Below are 16,530 nucleotides of genomic sequence, written 5' to 3' on the forward strand. Positions count from 1 at the left end.
AGTTGCTATATCAGGATAAAAGAAAGGCTAGTGAAATCTAAAATGCAAATTATAGAAAAGTTTTTACACCTATATACCATTTTTGTAATATGTGTTTAATTAACCAAGATTTAATTTACATCAATATCCTTTTATAATTATGTGATCATTTTATTGTTATAAGTTATAATTTAACATTATATTTAACATTAAATAGTTACAACTTTACAGATTAAGTCAAAACTCACTTTAGAAGATTCCTTTCTTTTAAGTGACATTCCTTTAATATCATAAGTTAAAATATTACTATTTTGGGTTGCTATATTTTAAGATTATCTACATAATAACAATTATGTGTTAAATTATAATTACAGGAAGAAATGAAAAATTTTAGATGTTTAAATTCCCACAGATTTTTCAATAATGAAAGAACAGACAGTTTGGAGAAAATACCTAAAGAAGTTCTATTTTCTGAACTTTGTCTTCTAGGAAGTATTTGAGGATGAGATGGTTAGATGGCATCACTGACTCAATGGACATGAGTTTGGGTAAACTCCGGGAGTTGGTGATGGACAGGGAGGCCTGGCGTCCTGTAGTTCATGGGGTCACAAAGAGTCGGACACGGCTGAACAACAGAACTGAACTGAACTGGAGTATTTGATTCTTTTAAAAATGAAGGACTAATATCTAAAGTGTTTTGTGCTATTTAAAATATCAAAAGTCTTCTCTATTTTTAAATGATGACAAAACCTTCTCCTAAACACAAGACCTGGTGCTCACTAAATTTCTATAATTAAAAGTTTCATTATTATTATGCATAAATTATTTCAAACATTTTTGATATTTCTACACAGATTCGGTGTGAGTAGAAGAGATTAAATTGGACTAGGAGTCTTGGTCTTGGCTCATTTCTAAAAAGTATATCATCTCTTTCTTATTGATATGTGTGAAATATTTCTGTTTTGATACAAGTCCCTTTTAGGTCGTATGGATTTTCAATATATTCTTTCGCTTTTATGCTTCCTTCTTCACTCTTTCAATGGTGTGGAGGACAACTCCCCATGGGGTTTCTGCACATCTGGGATCTGCTCCTATTTTGGGGTGTTGTTTCAATAATTTATAGGAAATAGTTTGGGAAGGTAGAGATAGGGCCTCCCGTTGGGTAGAGAGATTTATTTTCTGACCAGGATGACAACAAAGCCTTCTCCTGGAACACCGTATGGGCTGCTTTTGCTAGCAGCCTTCTTGTAAGACTGGAGATTCTGCTAGCTTGGGTTCACTCCTGTAACGCATCCCGCTGCTGTAAAGCATCATCCGATTACTCACAGTGTCCTGCCTGCCCTGGTGCTCAGGGAAGTGGTATGAGTGTTAGTCTGTCTGTTGCTCCTGTTGTAAATTAAATACGTTGACTTTTGCCTTTGACTTAGGAGCTTCATGCCCACTGCCAGTATCCTTGTACTTCTAATTATTTTTTGATTTATATATTTTGAGACCGTGTTATCTAGTATATTTTAAGTTGAATAATTTCTGAGTTCATTGGCTCTTTATTGTTTTAAAATGCTTTTTTATTTTGCTCATAGTATTTACTGTCTTACTGTCCATTTTGTCTAATATTATTATCAACATATACTTTTGATCCTTATTTTTAAATCAACATGATCTTTTTAAAACTGGATAATTTATTTTTGTTGTGCAGTCTCTAAGTCGTGTCTGATTCTCTGTGGGCCCATGGACTGCAGCACACCAGGCTCTTCCGTCCTTCACTATCTCCCAGAGTTTGCTCAAATTCATGTCCATTGAGGGGGTGATGCTATCTAGCCACACCAACTTTCCAGTATTATTAGTGTCTTATATTAGTATGGTCAATTTGTTTGCATCAATGAACCAATATTGACAGTTTTTATTACCTAAAGTCCATATTCTACTCAGATCCCCTACATTTTGCCTAACCTAATTTTCTGTTCCAGGATTCCATCTGGGCACCACGTTCCATTCAGTTGTCATGTCTCCTGAAGTTCCTCTTGACTGTAATAGATTCTCAGAATTTCTTTGTTTTTCATGACCTTGACAGTTTTGAGTACTGAATGGGCAGTTCATACAGTGTTCCTCATGGGCTTGTTGACTGTTTTTCTCATAATTAGGCTAGGATTATAGATTTTTACTGAGAATGCTTTGGAGGTGAAAAATTCTTTTCATAGCATTAAGCTTACATATTGTCAAGATTACTTATCACCGTTGATGTGCACTTTGGTCACTTGGCTAAGATCACTTTTTTATGGTATCCACTGAAGCAGAAAAATGTTAATTTTGCTGAAGTCTAATTTATCTGCTTTTTGTTTTGTCCCTTTTGTTTTTGGAGTTATCTAAAAAGACTTTGTCCAACCCGAGAATTTGAAGATTAACTATTATATTTTCCTCTTATATTTTTACAGTTTTAGCTTTTATACTTAGATCTATGATTCATTTTGAGTTCATTTTTTTTGTATGGCAAGAGAAAGAAGTTTTAACTTTATTACATTTGTATGTGAATAGCACCATTTGTTGAGAAGACTATTCTTTCTGATTGAGTTGTCTTGGGACTCTTGTCAAAATTCAACTGACCATTAACATAAGAGTTTATTTCTGAACCTTCAGCTCTATCACATTGATTGATCAATTGACTATTTATGTCTCTGTCTCTCTATATTTCTCCTTATTTTAGTTCCACACATTCTTGACTATTTATTGTAAGTTTTCAAATTGAGAAGTGAGTCCTTCAGCTCTGTTCTTTTCCCCTATCACCTCTCTTTTTGTAAAGATTGTATTTCTGTATGAATTTTAGATCAGTTTGTCCATTTCTGCAAAAAAGCTTGCTGAGATTTTGATAGAAATTGCATTTACTTTAAGATCAGTTTGAGGCATATTGCTATCTTATCATTAATTAAGTTTTATAATCCATGAACATGTTTTTTTTTCTTTCATTTATTTAAGTCTTCTATAATTTCTTTCAGCAATGTCAAAGTTTTTAGGTTATAACCTTTGGATTTGCATTACATTTATTCCTAAGTATTTCATTTTTTGATGCCATTGTTAATTGAATTGCTTTGTGATTTCAATTTTTGATGGCTCATTGGTAACGTATAGAAATAGCAACAGATTTTTCTATATTGATCCTCTGTCCTGCAACGCTTATGAACTTGTTTATCAGTTCTAAAGTTCTTAATGTGTCCTTAAGTTATTTTGTGTATATATATGTATATATATATAATCATGTCACCTATAAATATAGCTTTATTTAACCCCATTCTAGAAAGGCATTATTGCAAACTATAAAGTCATGAAAAATGAGAATTACAGGATTCATATGGGTACAAGTGGCACAACTGAATCTGGATGCATCTGAGATCAGAACCACTCTTCTTTATACATGTCTAGCATAATATCAAGATGAAAAAACATTGTAATGTATTTTAAGATCCTTGAAAATAACCTCACCCTTGAAAATGAATGCATCAATTTTTCACTGTGTTCTCTGGCTTCAATCATTCATAATTTGGTAAAGTCGCAACATCTTTATCATGCTAATAGTGGAGAGTACACATCACTTATAATCATTTCTTTTATCTCTATACTGATTAGAGGACAATTTCCTTTCTTGTGTGTGTGTGTGTGTGTGTGTGGTGTGTTAGTCGTTTAGTTATGTTTGAGTCTGAAACCCCACAGACTGTAACCTGAAAACTCCTCTGTCCATGGAATTCTCCAGGCAAGAATACTGAAGTGGACTACTCCCTTCTCCAAGGGGATCTTCCCGACTCAGGCATCAAACCCAGTTCTCCTGCATTGCCTGTTTACTCATTTACTCGTTCATTCATCACTGGGTGAATGCTTAAATTGCTTCCACCTTTTGACTATTGTGAATAATATTTTATGGACATGAGTGTCTCTTTGAGATCCGGCTTTCAATTATTTTGGGTTTATGCCCCAAAGTGGAATTGTTGGGTCATATGGCAATTATATTTTTAATTTATTCATGGTATCCATGCTCACCAGCAGGTGACAAATGTTTCAATTTGTCTACATGTTGGCCCAACCTTGTTATTTTCTGCTTTTTAAAAAAAATAGATTCCCAGTTTTACAAAAGAGGAGTTCTCAAGACTGTTTTCACAACAGTGCGAGTGTCCGTAACACTGCCTGCTTGTGTGCTCAGCTGTCTCGGTTGTGTCTGACCCTTTGTGACCCTGGGGACCGTAGCCTGCCAGGCTCCTCAGTCCATGGCATTCTCCACGCTAGACTGCAGTGGGTTGCATGCCCTCCTCCAGGGGATCTTATCGAACCAGGGAATCAGACCTACAGCTTCTGCATTACAGGCGGATTCTTTACTCCTGAGCCACCAGGGAAGTCTGTACTTAACACTAGTGAACTGTAAAATTCAGAGTGGTTATGGTGATAAATTTTTATGTTATGTGCATTTTACCACAATTTTTAAAAATTAGAAAAGTGAAAAATACCAAAAAATGTGAATGTGAAAAAAATGTTAAGAATTACCAAAGTTAGAAAGAGTCATAAAGTTATTGCTTCTAAATATTAACAGAGGGTAATATTTAATATTTCCTAGATGAGACTCTAACTGTGTTATATAATTGTATTTTTTTTTTCATGAAACCCTTCTTCTTCTGGAAATAAGAAATATTCACTTTAAAAAGTCCTGGAATTTTCATCTTTGATTTTAAAAATGTCACAGTACTTACCTTCAATTTTTGCAACGTCATTCTTGATTTTTTATGTTGCAAATTTTAAATGGATATTAAAGCCACTCACCACCAAATATATTTCATTCATATGGCAATTTTTGATAGACATTTACTTTTATGACAGTTTATTAACACTGTAACCATAAAGAGCATTGATGTGCAGTTGTAATTTTAAAATGTATTTTCAAATTTTTTAAATGTTTCTAGATTTGTATTAAAATATGGGCTTAGGTTTTTCACTACTCATATAATTCAATCTGAGCAGAGCCCCATTTTAAGGTTATTTTATTCTGTTACTTAGAAGCAATCAGTTTCTGATGTACTGGCTACATATTAGCATAGCATATACACCAATCTTTAAAAACTTTAGAATGTAGAGCCACATTCTAGGAAAAATAGCAATGTGTGCTTAACTTGAAACTTACATTTCCTTCAGATTAAATTGTAAACTCAGTGAATTTTCCATTAGACTTAGTTCTTTAATTATCATTTATTAATATTATTATTATCATGCATCCACTATGTAAAGCCTGTATTACCTGTGATGTGCTTCAAAACCAATCTTACATGCTGGAAACATTGGACAAAACTTGGAAAAGTTGATGTATTTAACTCAGGTCATGTAATTTGTAAGAGATTGGACTCTGCTTTTGAATCAGTTTCCCAGTAAGGCTGTTAATACCTATTGCAGTTCAATGCATTACCTAAGAGAGATTTAGGCATTCAAATACAGCATTATTTTTATAAATTCCAAAGCAAGGATAGATTATGGATGTAGATGTATATAACTATAAAGATAAAGCTAACTACTAAATGTTAAGAAAAGAACTTCCACTTTTAACCCAGAATATCAAAGCATATTCCGGTCAAATACACTTTAAAATATACGATGAGAGAGTTGATAGTAGTGGTTTTTGCGTCTTTCTACTCAAAGCATAGGAAAACTACATTAGATGCTCAATAAATATTTGCTGAACTAATGAATGACAAGGGGCTATAGAACACTAAATGATGCCAGCTGCCAAATTCTAAGACAACATTATTTCTGAAAGGGAAGCTATTGAAGCTCCCCACCAGACAGCCCTATTCCTGGTGGCTGGCCGAATCTCGGCCAATTATTTTTCAGTCAACGACTATGTCAAATGCAACAGCATAATCTCTGATGAAAATGTAGTATCCAGGCCATGTTAGGACGAAGGGGAAGGAGGAGAAACGCTTAAAGCGGCGGGAGCGGGTGCGGGAGGAGGGCTAAGGCAGGCCCGCGCCCCCTCCCTCCGGCCTCAGTGGATCATGCCCAGGGCGGCAGCGGCGGCGGTTGCAGCAAACACCGCTGCCACAGAAGCACTATGGCATTACTTCTCCCATCAGTTTAGCAGCCCCCAAGGAGACTGACTGCCTACTCACACAGAAGCTAGTTGAGACTCTGAAGCCCTTTGGGGTTTTTGAAGAGGAAGAGGAACTGCAGCGCAGGATTTTAATTTGGGGAAAATTAAATAACCTGGTAAAAGAGTGGATACAAGAAATCAGTGAAAGCAAGAATCTTCCACCATCTGTAACTGAAAATGTTGGTGGGAAAATTTTTACATTTGGATCTTATAGATTAGGAGTACATACAAAAGGTGCTGATATTGATGCACTGTGTGTTGCACCGAGACATGTTGATCGAAGTGATTTTTTCACCTCATTCTATGATAAGTTGAAATTACAGGAAGAAGTAAAAGGTTTAAGAGCTGTTGAAGAGGCATTTGTACCACTTATCAAACTGTGTTTTGATGGGATAGAGATTGATATTTTGTTTGCAAGATTAGCACTGCAGACTATTCCAGAAGACTTGGACTTAAGAGATGACAGTCTGCTTAAAAATTTAGATATAAGATGTATAAGAAGTCTTAACGGTTGCAGGGTAACCGATGAAATTTTACATCTAGTACCAAACATTGACAACTTCAGGTTAACCCTGAGAGCTATCAAACTGTGGCCCAAACGCCGCAACATCTATTCCAATATATTAGGTTTCCTCGGTGGTGTTTCCTGGCTGTGCTAGTACCAAGAACTTGCCAGCTTTATCCAAATGCAATAGCATCAACTCTTGTACACAAATTTTTCTTGGTATTTTCTAAATGGGAATGGCCAAATCCAGTCCTATTGAAACAGCCTGAAGAATGCAATCGTAATTTGCCTGTATGGGACCCAAGGGTTAGTGTATTATTTTTTCCCCTACAAATTTGCACTGTGCAATAATGAGTAGAAGTCATCTGCATAAACTGAGGGAGACTTCCCATTCTGTTACGTATGAGTGGACATGTTCATATCACACTTTCTTTTTAATCTCAACTAGAATTGTCCTCTGGTGTGAGAAGCGTAATTATGTACCCTGGAACCATGTTTAATTGTACCTAGTTTATAATATCAAAGTCACTAACAATTTATATATAGAACTACCTTATAAGTCAAAGTTGTGTGAGCATTTGCACTTAAAAAAAATAATAATAAAAGGATACTAAAAAAAAAAAGAAAATTTAGTATCCAGTAATGAGCAAATTTACTATTATTCCCAATACTGTATAAAGTGAAATTAAAGAACAGTAAGATCTTTCATTGATTAATTAACAAAGATATTTGAGATTTTTGACCAAAGCAAAATTAGTAAAGAAATATTGGCATGATCTGAAGCGCATCTTTAGCCACCTCAGATGCAGTGAGGAGAGTGAGCATCACACTCCAGTGAAGAATTCTGCATCCAGCGTGGACATGGACTGAATTAAAGCACATTTTTCTTTGACATTGCTCGTAGAGTGGCCTTATTATTCTCTTACATTTTACAAGGAAAGACAAATCAATGACTATTATTTTCATGAACACAGAAGTGCTTCAAAAAGATTTCTTTTCTGAAATCTGAAATACTGTTTGGAAAAAAAAGTGTGTTTTCTTTGGGTAGCAGTTGTTTCTCCAATGGGTTTTGCTTATATTTTTATGAGTGTCTTGTAGTGGAAACCACACATCTTTATTAAGGCCTATGTTCTGACTCTAGCATATGGACTAACTAGCTTTGTGATTTACACAATGGAAATATATGCATATATATATATATATATATATATATAAACTTTCCTTCAACTTCAAAATTTTAATCTCAAGGTAATGTTTTTATTATGGTTTCTAAGTATGCATTTGAATTGTCTTCTTTTTACTATGTGCAGAATTTTTTTTTCCTGTTTTATACATGCATGTGTCCATTTAGATTGACTGGTGAACAGTTACATTCATTGCACAGATATAAACAGATTTACCAGTGTTTGCATTGGGAGTTCATCCTGATAGAAACATAAGTCCTTGCTCTCGTTCTGCATTTTATTTTATTTTTTTTTCTTAATTTGGAGTATCATTGCTATACAGTGTTGTGTTAATTTCTGGCTGTATCACGAAGTGAGGTGAATCAGTCATGCATATACATATATCCGCTATTTTTTAGATTCCCTTCCCATTTAGGTCACCACAGAGAACTGAGTAGAGCCCCTTGTGCTGTACAGAAGATAAATTAGTTATCTATTTTATACATAGTAGTGTATACATATCAGTAGACCTTTAATTTTGACAACTATTAACTCTCCCTTTTTTCTGCCTCAAAGAGAATATTAAGGGCTGCTGATCAGAGAAAAGTCATCCAGAAGAGTACAATATCCTGGTGTTAGATATATAACAAAGCTTGAATTATAGTTTCTTAAATTCTATAGATATTTAGGAAGGCTTTAAAAACATAATGTATATTACATAAAATGAGATGCATTAAGAACAAATACCAATAAATGTTGTAAAGAGGTCAAACACAACTTAGCCACTGAACAACAGCAACCAATAAATGTATTTAGATGGTTCAGAACAGTGAAGAGGATGCTGTTAACGTTAGGTGAAGCTTTATAAACTATGAGGGAAAATAATAATTTATTTATAAGAGAATCACAATACTGGGTATATTTAAATATTGATAAATGAAAAGCAATAATAATAATGGGAGCGTAGACTATAAAGGAAATACCAAAACACTTTCATCACACTAACAAATAAACTGCTTTCTTTTCCCCACATTCTCCTCTGGGCCTAAGGCAGAGCTGTGATCACATCATAATTGTGGGAGGTATAGATGGTAATGCATTATTTTCTTTTTTTGAGGGAAGTGGCAAGGAAGGGAAGGAATGATTTTTAAGATAATTTTTGAATAATCTTAAAACTTTAAAAGTTATTTTCTAATTTAAAAAATCAAGCTACATTTTAGCCTGGTAATCCAATAAAAAGAAAATTGCAATGGAAAAGAAGGTCACAATTGTTACTGATTATATCATCCCACTGACGTTTATCTAATGCACGTGACCATTTAACTGCAGCCCGAGCCTCACATAAACTTTGTAACTTCACAATTGAGACTGAGTAAGGAAACATCAATTTAGCTACAGTGATCAGGGGCTTCCCTTGTGGCTCAGTAGGTAAAGAATCTGCCTGCAATGCAGGAGACCTGGGTTCGATCCCTGGGTTGGAAAGATCCCTTGGAGGATGACATGGCAACCCACTCCAGTATTCTTGCCTGGAGAATCCCCATGAAGAGAGGAGCCTGGCAGGCTACAGTCTATGGGGTCACAAAGAGTCGGACTTGACTGGGTGACTAAGCACACACTGATCAGTACTGACTCATGAAATAGCTGAAATGCCCCTACTCGTCATGATTCTGGCTGATTTTAACTCTGCATAGGAATTAAAAAGATGATTCAGTGATTTGAAATAATAGAAATCCAGCCACATATTCATATTTTGGGATAATGGTAAATCATGTTTTAAAATACAATGTAAGTAATTTTAGTCATCAGTTTCCACTTTTGGGGGGGAGGTCACAGCTTCCAATACAGACTGATATTGTGATTATCAGTCTAGACTCCCAGGAAGATGCTAGCATGAGCTGAAAGTCTAGCCTCCTTATTCAGAAAATGTTAATGCAAGAAGATCTTCTTATTACACATGAACTCCTTAGCATGTACAACCAGACTGGAACTTCTGGTTTTTTCAGAGACTCTATGGAATAGGGGAAGCTACTCTCCAATATGAAACTGTCATGGTGGTGGTGGAGATCTTAAAAAGTAAAATCTTACCTAAGCCTTTTAACAGTGAGGATCATTATTCTTCTGCCCTGTCTATCCCAGGAGGCTTTTCAGCTGGAATGGAGCTCTTCAGGAAACTGAGAAAGTAAGAAGCTATAGTGTCCCAGAAGGGTGATATAGGAAAGAATATCAATAAAACCAGAGGAATTGAAGGCTGAAGATTCCATGGGGTTTAAAGATGCTGTCTTATCAACATGATTAGACATACTAGTATTCATTTTGGTAAAATTTTCATATAATTCTGATACCTTAGTAACTTTTATTTATTTACTTCAGTTTCACAGTAGTGTATAACTTTAAGCATTTAGAAATATTAAACTGGTATTTGAGACTAGCTGGAACTAGGTAGTTTCACAACTTGACTTGGGGGAGGAAATAGCTTTTGGGTATAGATAAATATTAAAAATCTATAATATAAAAGGTGAAGCTGAGAATAAGACTATCTTCTCTCTTTGAGCAAAAAATGCACAAGTATAGAAAGAAAAGAAGAAGGAGATAACACAATTAAAATAAAACCCCAACATTTATGGGCAGTGAAATTGCAACGTGAGAAGGTAGCAAAACACAACCTCAAGGAAACTTTGCTGGATGCAAAATGCTCCAGAAAAACTGATGAAGACACCAGGAGCATGACTTCCTTTTCCGGGAAAGCACTGTGGTGTTCTGGGAAGGAAATTAAAGAACGTTTGGCATATTCCATCAACATTCCCCATTTTGGAGAGATTAGTGAAGGGTGTGTGTGTAGACCATAAAGTGAGTGAGGGGCTTCCCGGGGGTAAGAGTGGATTAGAATCCTCCTGCCAGTGCAGGGGTGCAGCTTCAACCCCTGGTCTGGGAGTATTCCACATGCCAAGGAGCAACTCAGCCCGTGTGCCACTGCTGGGAGCCACCACGGGAGATCCCACCCATGACAAGGTCATGTGGAAAAGCCACGACGAGCAAGGTAGATCATGGCTTGAGAGATTGCCTGGATCTCCTCAAGCATCTACCCCCAAACCAGAATCTGTCTGTCTTAGTATTTTGTGCCTTTCACCAACTCTTCTAAGGCTATCCCTGACCACCTTTCTCTGGAAAAAGTCAACTTAGGGCTTTAGTTAATAAGTCTACTGGGCATGATAGGAGTGTTTCAATTCAAATCCCTCTGATGGCTTTCTAGCTTGCCTGAAAGATTTATCCAGACTCTTGCAGCTACGCATGTGATTGATCACAGCCTCCCCACTGTGAGAGACATGGTAAGCTTAAAACATTCTAAAAATATAGAGCCTTTCAAAGAGTTAAAAACTATTAGAGTAGTGCTGGTGTAGGATTTCATTGTGGAGCCAGTGCTTGCTGCCAGGTGCCCACATCCCTTACCCACTGTGCGCCTGGGAGCGCATTGGTTAACATAGTTGGAATGTAAGAAAAACAAGCAGCAGCCTCAGAATCAACCACATCAGACCTTTGAGCTAATTGGTTCTTTCTTTGTAGTAACTCACTGCACCTTTGCTCCGTGAGAATGTAACTCTGTTTAGTACTTTCTGAGGCTGCGAGAAATAAAGAAGAAACACTTTAAGGGGAAACAAGTTTTCTGGCTGAGCAGCCTTTATCACAAAAGGGTCATAAAATGTCCACAGGCCTCCAAGGCCAGAAGATGTTGTACACAACATTGTTTTGGGAAAGGTACGCAGAAAAAATCCTGGTTTTGGTAAAGACAAAACAGATGTAATGTTTGGGCTGACTCTGTATGACTTTGCATCTTTCATTTCCCTCTATGTGCAAGTCAAGGTATAAAAGTTCCTTTTGAAAATAAAGTTGTGGGCCTCGCTCACCGAAGCTTGGTTTCCCCGTGTAGTTCTTTTTTTCCTTTTCTTTCTTTTTCTCTCTCTGTTCTTTCAGGATGACTCCTTGGAACACAGGAGCTTTATTGGCTTTCTGTGTTAACCAGGGAAGGTCAAGCCTCTGTTCTCTCTGCTTTGCTATCCTTCCGCCTATGCCGTCATCCTGACGGTACCCCTGGATCCTGCTGGGGCTGGACCCCGGCAGGCCACCACTCCTGAGCCGATGCTCTAGAAACTGTGAGTTTCAGCTACTGAGCCTGCATGCTGCAGCTACTGAAGCCCAACTGCCCAAAAGGAGAAACCCACACACGCAAGTGTAGCCCTTGATCACCTCAACTAGAGAATGTCCGTGCAAAGCACTGAAGAGTCAACACAGCCAAAAATAAATTAATTTAAAAGAATAAAAAAAATAGAAAGAAAGAAAAACAAACACAATCTTTAAAAAACAAAAACAAAAACACACATACCCAGAGCAGCATAAATAAATAAATAAATAAACTGGATATATCATCTGTTTTCTTTTCCATGGGGATGGTCTTGATCCCTGTCTCCTGTACAATGTCATGAATCTCATTCCATAGCTAATCAAGCACTCTATCTATCAGATCTAGGCCCTTAAATCTACTTCTCACTTCCACTGTATAGTTATAAGGGATTTGATTTAGGTCATACCTGAATGGTATAGTGGTTTTCCCTCCTTTCTTCAATTTCAGTCTGAATTTGGCAATAAGGAGTTCATGATCTGAGCCACAGTCAGCTCCTGGTCTTGTATTTGCTGACTGTATAGAGCTTCTCCATCTTTGGCTGCAAAGAACATAATCAATCTGATTTCGGTGTTGACCATCTGGTGATGTTCATGTATAGAGTCTTCTCTTGTGTTGTTGGAAGAGGGTGTTTGTTATGACCAGTGCATTTTCTTGGCAAAACTCTATTTATTAGTCTTTGCCCTGCTTCATTCCATATTCCAAGGCCAAATTTGCCTGTTACTCCAGGTGTTTCTTGACTTCCTACTTTTGCATTCCAGTCCCCTATAATGAAAAGGACATCTTTTTTGGGTGTTAGTTCTAAAAGGTCTTGTAGGTCTTCATAGAACCGTTCAACTTCAGCTTCTTCAGCGTTACTGGTTGGGGCATAGACTTGGATTACTGTGATATTGAACGGTTTGCCTTGGAAATGAACAGAGATTATTCTGTCATTTTTGAGATTACATCCAAGTACTGCATTTCGGACTCTTTTGTTGACCATGATGGCTACTCCATTTCTTCTGAGGGATTCCTGCCCGCAGTAGTAGATATAATGGTCATCTGAGTTAAATTCACCCATTCCAGTCCATTTCAGTTCACTGATTCCTAGAATGTTGACATTCACTCTTGCCATCTCCTGTTTGACTACTTCCAATTTGCCTTGATTCGTGGACCTGACATTCCAGGTTCCTGTGCAATATTGCTCTTTACAGCATTGGACCTTGCTTCTATCACCAGTCACATCCACAGCTGGGCATTGTTTTTGCTTTGGCTCCATCCCTTCATTCTTTCTGGAGTTATTTCTCCACTGATCTCCAGTAGCATATTGGGTACCTACTGACCTGGGGAGTTCCTCTTTCAGTATCCTATCATTTTGCCTTTTCATACTGTTCATGGGGTTCTCAAGGCAAGAATACCGAAGTGGTTTGTGATTCCCTTCTCCAGTGGACCACATTCTGTCAGATCTCTCCACCATGACCCATCCATCTTGGGTTGCCCAAAGGGCATGGCTTAGTTTCCTTGAGTTAGACAAGGCTGTGGTCCTAGTGTGATTAGACTGACTAATTTTCTGTGAGTATGGTTTCAGTGTGTCTGCCCTCTGATGCCCTCTTGCAACACCTACCATCTTATTTGGGTTTCTCTTACCTTGGGTGTGGGGTATCTCTTCACGGCTGCTCCAGTAAAGCACAGCCAATGCTTCTTACCTTGGATGAGGGGTATCTCCTCACTGCCGCCCTTCCTGAAATTTAACTTGGGATAGTTCCTCTAGGCCCTCCTGTGTCCGCAGAGCCACGGCGTGAGGTTGGTCCTCCCAGCCACCGCCCCTGGCCTAGGGCATGGGGTTGCTCCTCCCAACCGCTGCCCCTGGCCTTGGGCATGGGGGCGTGGGGAGGCCTTAAAAATAGCTGTGAAAAGAAGAGAAGTGGAAAGCAAAGGAGAAAAGGAAAGATATAAACATCTGAACACAGAGTTCCAAAGAATAGCAAGAAGAGATAAGAAAGCCTTCTTCAGGAATCAATGCAAAGAAATAGAGGAAAACAACAGAATGGGAAAGACTAGAGATCTCTTCAATAAAATCAGAGATACCAAAGGAACATTTCATGCAAAGATGGGCTCGATAAAGGACAGAAATAGTATGGACCTAACAGAAGCAGAAGATATTAAGAAGAGATGGCAAGAATACACAGAAAAGCTGTACAGAAAAGAGCATCACGACCAAGATAACCACGATGGTGTGATCACTGACCTAGAGCCAGAATCCTGGAATGTGAAGTCAAGTGGGCCTTACAAAGCATCACTACGAACAAAGCTAGTGGAGGTGACAGAATTCCAGTTGAGCTATTCCAAATCCTGAAAGATGATGCTGTGAGAGTGCTGCACTCAATATGCCAGCAAATTTGGAAAACTCAGCAGTGGCCACAGGACTGGAAAAGGTCTGTTTTCATTCCAATCCCAAAGAAAGGCAATGCCAAAGAATGCTCCAACTACCACACAATTGTACTCATCTCACACGCTAGTAAAGTAATGCTCAAAATTCTCCAAGCCAGGCTTCAGCAATATGTGAACCGTGAACTTCCTGATGTTCAAGCTAATTTTAGAAAAGGCAGAGGAACAAGAGATCAAATTGCCAACATCCATTGGATCATGGAAAAAGCAAGAGAGTTCCAGAAAAACATCTATTTCTGCTTTATTGACTATGCCAAAGCCTTTGACAGTGTGGATCACAATAAACTGTGGAAAATTCTGAAAGAGATGGGAATACCAGACCACCTGATCTGCCTCTTGATAAATCTGTATGCAGGTCAGGAAGCAACAGTTAGAACTGGACATGGAACAGCAGACTGGTTCCAAATAGGAAAAAGAGTACGTCAAGGCTGAATATTGTCACCCTGTTTATTTAACTTATATGCGGAGTACATCATGAGAAATGCTGGGCTGGAAGAAACACAAGCTGGAATCAAGATTGCCGGGAGAAATATCTATAACCTCAGGTATGCAGATGACACCACCCTTATGGCAGAAAGTGAAGAGGAACTAAAAAGCCTCTTGATGAAGGTGAAAGTGGAGAGTGAAAAAGTTGGCTTAAAGCTCAACATTCAGAAAACGAAGATCATGGCATCCAGTCCCATCACTTCATGGGAAATAGGTGGGGAAACAGTGTCAGACTTTATTTTTCTGGGCTCCAAAATCACTGCAGATGGTGACTGCAGCCATGAAATTAAAAGACATTTACTCCTTGGAAGGAAAGTTATGACCTACCTAGATAGCATATTCAAAAGCAGAGACATTACTTTGCCAACAAAGGTTCATCTAGTCAAGGCTGTGGTTTTTCCTGTGCTCATGTATGGATGTGAGAGTTGGACTGTGAAGAAGGCTGAGCGCCGAAGAACTGATGCTTTTGAACTGTGGTGTTGGAGAAGACTCTTGAGAGTCCCTTGGACTGCAAGGAGATCCAACCAGTCCATTCTGAAGGAGATCAGCCCTGGGATTTCTTTGGAAGGAATGATGCTAAAGCTGAAACTCCAGTAGTTTGGCCACCTCATGCGAAGAGTTGACTCATTGGAAAAGACTCTGATGCTGGGAGGGATTGGGGGCAGGAGGAGAAGGGGGTGACAGAGGATGAGATTGCTGGATGGCATCGCTGACTCGATGGACATGAGTTTGAGTGAACTCCGGGAGTTGGTGATGGACAGGGAGGCCTGGGGTGCTGCGATTCATGGGGTAGCAAAGAGTCAGACGTGACTGAGCGACTGATCTGATCTGATCTGATCTCTTTTCTTCTTTCCCTCACTATGGATAAATAGCATTTAATGGTTCAAATGGAGGTCAAGGAAAAGCATACCATCATTTCTTCCATTTTTGTTTAATCCAGTTTCTTGAAGGTAGCAGGGATTTACTCCTACTCATGACAATACTGTCTAGGCTAGGAGACTTAGGTCTAACGAGAAAAGGACACCACTGAGAAGATGCTCCTTCTGGGCCACTTCCATGGAGGAGGAGCCAAAGCACAAAGAAATTACTCTGTCCTCACCAAAAATGACTTTAGTCCATGGAATTTTGTTTTCAACTAACATCAATATTTTCAGATATCATGATCATGTGCATTAAAGAGAAACATCAATGCAAAACTTTTAAAGTAAATAAAATTGTTCAGGGTTGTAGTCAGTTGCCATGTTAATGTACAAACATCAAGCTTTAAAAAATGTATCATTAATAATTGTTTTGAAATAAGATTGAACTAGATGCAGTAGCAGTAATGATAATGGTATAGTAGGGAATATTTTTTGAAACATACAAGGGATTTACATGACAAGAAGACACATAGTATTCTAGTAAGGAAGAAGAAAGAAGGGGCAAATGTAGCAGCATGCAATATAACTGATAGATAAAAATTGGATATTCTAAAATTATATAATCCCTGAATTAAAATTTGATACAATTTGAAAAATAATTCAGCATTTTTGAACTTGGAAAAATTATTCCAGACATTCTTTACAAAAAGAAATGTGAAAATACCTAGGATGTTTAAGAAAAAGATTGAGAAGATATTCAATTTTAAATTGATTAAGCACTATATGATTTAACAAAAATCAGTAAAATGCAAAAATAGACT

The 16,530-nt window shown here is 37.7% G+C and overlaps 1 pseudogene across 1 annotated transcript; it reads left to right on the plus strand.

Annotated features, from left to right (window-relative positions):
* The first annotated feature begins 1,167 nt into the window (after positions 1-1,167).
* LOC113904025 lies at positions 1,168-7,210 on the plus strand (annotated as a pseudogene). Its single transcript, XR_003514372.1, has 2 exons — positions 1,168-1,226; positions 5,994-7,210. The product of XR_003514372.1 is annotated as a poly(A) polymerase alpha pseudogene (transcript).
* The last annotated feature ends 9,320 nt before the right edge of the window (positions 7,211-16,530 follow it).

This window comes from Bos indicus x Bos taurus, chromosome 14 (genome assembly GCF_003369695.1).
Source record: "Bos indicus x Bos taurus breed Angus x Brahman F1 hybrid chromosome 14, Bos_hybrid_MaternalHap_v2.0, whole genome shotgun sequence".
Taxonomy (NCBI): Eukaryota; Metazoa; Chordata; class Mammalia; order Artiodactyla; family Bovidae; genus Bos; species Bos indicus x Bos taurus.